Source organism: Rosa rugosa, chromosome 2, assembly GCF_958449725.1.
Source record: "Rosa rugosa chromosome 2, drRosRugo1.1, whole genome shotgun sequence".
Taxonomy (NCBI): Eukaryota; Viridiplantae; Streptophyta; class Magnoliopsida; order Rosales; family Rosaceae; genus Rosa; species Rosa rugosa.
In genome coordinates, this window is record NC_084821.1 from 11,672,148 (window position 1) to 11,677,376 (window position 5,229).

The 5,229-nt window shown below is 40.3% G+C and overlaps 1 long non-coding RNA gene and 1 other non-coding gene across 4 annotated transcripts; both read left to right on the top strand.

The window, feature by feature from the left end:
* The first annotated feature begins 1,444 nt into the window (after positions 1 to 1,444).
* On the top strand, positions 1,445 to 3,964 carry LOC133732411 (uncharacterized). Of its 3 annotated transcripts, none has more exons than XR_009857112.1 (5): positions 1,445 to 1,502; positions 2,073 to 2,262; positions 2,366 to 2,522; positions 2,694 to 2,792; positions 3,120 to 3,964. It is a non-coding gene; the product is annotated as an uncharacterized LOC133732411 (long non-coding RNA). The 3 variants fall into 3 exon arrangements; XR_009857114.1 differs by having other exon boundaries at positions 2,421 to 2,522; XR_009857113.1 differs by lacking the exon at positions 1,445 to 1,502 and having other exon boundaries at positions 2,062 to 2,262; positions 3,120 to 3,962.
* On the top strand, positions 1,661 to 1,752 carry LOC133734937 (small nucleolar RNA snoR69Y). The gene has a single exon (XR_009858682.1). It is a non-coding gene; the product is annotated as a small nucleolar RNA snoR69Y (small nucleolar RNA).
* Positions 3,965 to 5,229: the final 1,265 nt, after the last annotated feature.

The following is a 5,229-nucleotide window of genomic DNA, read 5'->3' on the forward strand; positions in this document are numbered from 1 at the left end:
ACAAGTAGTAGTTACTCAATCCGTTTGGTAATTCCAATTTGATTGTGACCAGGTAAGGTAAGGCGAGATTTTGGTGGAGCGTTGCTCACTTTTAAAACCGTTCTCTCAGTTCAAACCTTGCCTAGACATCACAATTACTCTTGAGTACGCCTAGTGAGAAAGAGTTATAACCACTGTCTTTGTTGATAGTTTCCAAATTTTTGGATATGGATTGAAACCAATGACGCTTATATGGTCAGATTTTTATGCTTACGAAGGCTCTTAGTTCGTAAAAATCGATGCTCACGGACGCTCTTAGTCCGAAGATTACGAATGCTCTTAGTTCGTATGTAGCGTGAATCTCCACGATTCCGCTTTTAGCAAATTGAACCCACGTTACAGAAAGGTGGGATGTAGAAGAAAGGATTTTGTAAGTCCCCGAAAAAATAAAAATAAATTTAAATTTCAAAAATGATAACAACTTACTAGTGAAAACTTACTCATGAATTTCAGAATTTGAAATTCTCAATACACGAGCGTGTTGATGCAGACATGTAGGATTGCAGGTGTGCTATCGATCCTGGGTCGGGATTGCATATGCTGCTTCAATCCTAAGCTAGGATTGAAGTGGATGTTCGATCCTAACCTGGGATTGTAACTTGTTTACAATCCTGGTCGTGGCTAATGGCTCGGCGGTGCTAGGCTTGTGCACTAATGGGATGGGGCCGAGAGTGTGGCCGGTAGGTTGCGTTGCTGACCGACGGGGCTACAAGGGTAGCTGGGATGCAGACGCTGCAGGGGCAGTAGGGTACACAATCAGCAGGGGCTGCGGTGATGCTGCAGGGGCAGCGATGCAGAGCTTCAGGCGCGATGTGGGGCGTGGCAGGACTGCGGGGCTGCTGCAGCGGCAGGGGGCGCTGCAAAGGGCAGCAGGTGCGCGGGAGCTGCGGGGCAGCAGGCACACGGGTGCGCAGGAGCTGTTGTGGCAGCGTGCGGAGCAAAGCTGTAGCGGGCGCAGGGGCGCGTAGCACGGGGCGCGCGGGGCAGCTGGGCATAGATGCTAGCGAGCTAGGCGGGGGAGCTTGCTGGGCTGCACGGGCAGCGTGCACAAGGGCGCGCAGGCGGGCGGCAGCGAGTGAGGCTAGCGCAGGCTAGGAGCTTGCGTTGACGAGGCTAACAGCGAGGTTATCCGTGGGAATTATTTTCGGTTTTTAGGTTTTGATTTTTGATCTCAAGGTTAGGGCTCGTGCTGATAACGTGTTTAAGTAAAATAGATTTGAGAGAGAATTGTGTATTATTATTGAGAATAGGAGCCCTATATATAGGGATTACAAAGTACATATTCTAATGATACAAGGAATACCAATCTGTGTAGAATTGAGAAATCTAGAACCTTCTCTCCTATTCCTACTCCTAGTTTGATAAGGCACACTAAACTTGATTTTCCTTCAACAATTAGGTACTTTTTGAGGAAGTTGAAGAAAGTGAAGAAGAGCAATGGACAAATCTTGGCCATCAATGAGGTATTTATCTTACATTTCTATCGATATAGCGCTTTATCTTTGAGGTCACATGAGTCTGTTATTTAACCGATTGTGGGCTGGCTTCTTAAATTTGTTTCATGTTTGAAATAAAAATTGGGTTTAGTTTATGCTTACCAAGAACTGTATTGCTCGTTTGTTATTGCAATGATGATAGATGTGAATCCCAGCTCATTATGAGACCTTTTGTGGTCTGGGAATAGACTTTATCCACATATATCTGAGCCCAGATTCAGATTGAACAACAAAGTTATGGTTATAGTTTTTAATCAACAAAGTTATGATTAAATGCTGTGATTACTTAGTTGGAATGCCAATGCTCCAATGCATATAATGGCATGAAGTTATGAACTAATGGCTTTTCAAGTGTGGTATGGTGCTTTTGATGCTTATGTAATAGGCGTCCGGCACAGATGCGCAAGCCTGCATGTTCTCTCTCAATAACGAACTTCCTTATTGTTTTTTGTCTTCACTCTTGAGGTTTTGTTCCTTACTCATTACGTAGATTCACTGACTAATGTATATTTGTTTTGTCTGATAACAAGGAACAAGGCATTCCTACAGATTTTATGATGAGTATCCAGTCAGAGTCACATAAAAATGGAAAGGGGGGTCAGAGCTGCAAAAAGATGAAAATGGTTGTCAGAATCACAGAAAGATGGAAATGGGAGATGCAAAATCTCAAATGGGACTTCTAGTAAAGATGCTATACTAATGGAAAGATCCGGCAGCACAATTGACGGTAATACTCTTTCCCCTCTCTCTGGAGTATGTGCTTGCTGCCACTGGTTCCATTTTGAGATCCTGCTTCTCCATGATTTACCTTTGAACTTTATTTTGCTTAGGTAACGAGATATTAGCTCCGGTGGAATGATTAAATTATATCGTTCCTTATTTAAGATTGCCGACGGATGCTTCTGAGGAGGAAATCAGAGCGTGCTTAATTGATGGCACAGTTTTATGCAGAATACTAAATAGGCTGTGTCCGGTTCAGTTGAAATGGTAGGATTACTGTTCTTTTTTTTCTTTGGCTTGTAAACATGCTGTTGTAAGATGTTTTACTGCTTTATGATTTTCAAAATATTTTCATTTCTTTAAGTTGACCTGTATTAGTTTTGGTATACGGTATTATATGCTGTCTTCCTCATATGAACGGCTTTTGTCCTGCTTTAGGGAGGGAGTTCAGACCCTGGTTTTGCAAATGTCAAAAGGTTTCTGGTGGCTGTGGGGGAGTTAGGATTCCCTCCGTTTGAGCTTTTGGACCTAGAGCAGGTACTTTATCTGTATTTTTTAAAAAAAAAACTTTTTCATTTTTTTAATTTATCTCAGGCATGCTGTCATTGGTTATTTCTGTCTAGATTCATGAAGCTCGTGTAACCTGGTACATTGAAAATAAGCATCCTCTTCCCTTTGGTGACATCATATAAAATTGCAACAAAGAATCTGGTGGCCAATTAACTTGGCTTTAGATTATTTGCATGCAGGGTGGTGGGTTTAAATTAGGGGTGTATCTACCAACTGATCATGTTCTGTTCATTATAAACCATATTGTGCTTATCTTTCTGACCAAGTCTACTGTTAAGTACTGGTTTTATGCAGAATTGTGCTGGCTGGATTGACCAGTACCAGTGTGTAATATCAGCATCTGTCGATCAATTGATGGTTTGAGATCATTTGCAGGGATCTTTGGTGCCAGTTATACGGTGCCTTAGTGCACTCAAAACTTCATTTGATTTTGGTTTTTGGGAAGAGAACACAAAAAATGAAACAAAGCTAGACAGGAGGGGAGTTGTTGGAGTTAGAATAGTTGAGGAAAATTTATCGTAATCAATCATTCAAGAGATATGGACAACAGGATACTCAAAATACAGAAGGGACACAGGGAAATTCAAATGACTCAACTTCTGAAGTGACAGGTAGGAGATCATAGACTTGTATAAACACTAAATTGACAAATTGTATAAGTCATATTTACACATTTAATCTTATGTTCATTCAAGATCTTTGGTGATCCTGCAAATGGTACGAGTCATATACAAGCATCAATTATTTACCTTATTTAGTTTTAGGAGTAATCTTATTAGAGATTTGGGCAATTTTTCTCAGCTTTGCTAGAAAACCTTATCGAGAAGAGCATATGTAGGATAGTTATATGGTAAGGGGTTTTGCAGTATTGCCATGATGCTGGGTCTGTGCTCATATAATATACTGCACGTAAGACATTATAACTTGTGCAATACTGCTTAAGTCCCCAATTGGAGGAATTCAGGAGTTACTGTGGTAGGTTTCTAAGACGCAAACTGTATTTCTCTGGGATATTGTTGTCAATACTTGAGTTTAATACTTTGTAAGGCTAGTCTGATATACAGAGTGAAATGTTGATGAGTTGGAGCACTTCTTTTCAGTTGGCATGCCTCATCAAACTAATTGGAGAAATACGTTATTCTGGGCATAAGAGTTTTGGACGGAATTCAGTAAATAGGTGACCTGATTTTGTTTGAGACTGTATTTGTTCATGCTGTTCTCGCATACAAATTTTTGATATGTTAATACATTACCTTTAATTTGTTTTCTTTCCCCACCACGTCTTTAGTTCCACCAGCTCTTCTAGAACAATTGATGCAGGGGACTAATGTGGATCTCTGTGATGTCAAGATTTTGTGATCATGGTCTAATTGCTTTAGTGGTAAAAACTTTGTCTTTGACAACTGATTTATGTAGAATAATTGAAATAAAACTGAAGTGATTAATATATGTGCATTTTCTCATTATCGTTGATATAGATGGACACATTCTCATTATCAAAATGCTCATTTTCATACAGGTATCATCCTCATCAATTTACGAACGGAACCACTTGTGATCTTACAAACCAGCCTCGAGAGACTGAAATGTGAAGCAATGAACTTTATTTAGTTTTCATTTTTCTGTTCCCATCCCTCTTCTCCTTACTTTATATGCATTTTGCAGGTGAGATTTGTATGCTAAGAGCCGAGAGCTATGATTAATTCAGTTACTGAGATATCCACCTGCAAGTATGCAGTTGCTATTAAATGCCCCACACTTTGCAAGCATCCGTAAACCTCTATCCCTTTCCCCCTCTATCTCTCTATTTAGCGAATCTAATGGCTACTTTCAACCAACAGATTATTCCAAGCTGAGAGACCGGTACGGCAGACCATTAATTGTAATGTGCTTCCCAAGGATTACAGGGAAACAACCACTGCAAGTGGCCTAGTGGTTCTTGCCTAGTTGGGTGTGCTCCCCAACCTAGGTTCGAACCCCGAAGCTGTCAAAGTGGCCAGGCACTGTGCTGCAATGCACAGTTGGAGCATTTCACATGCGCCGAAGGGGTTTATCTTGGGCTTAGGAAGCTTTTGGGTTCCTCTTGATTGACAAAGTAAAAAAAAAAAAAAGATTACAGGGAAACCCAAGTTGAGGATGAAGAATCTAAAATTAAGCAGATAGTTATGGTCACAGAGTGAATCTCATTCCAATGATGAATCTGATGAGTAACGTTTTATAAATTCAGAAAATTTTGTGAATACTAATGATAGCCAACCTTATGTAATCTTTCACAAGTTTATAGAAACCTTTGACACCTTTCACAAGTTTATAGAAACCTAGTCATTGATTGTCCTCTATAACATTGTTGCCCTTATGTTGCAAGATGGATATCATATCCTGAATTGAAACTAGTAAATCAGAA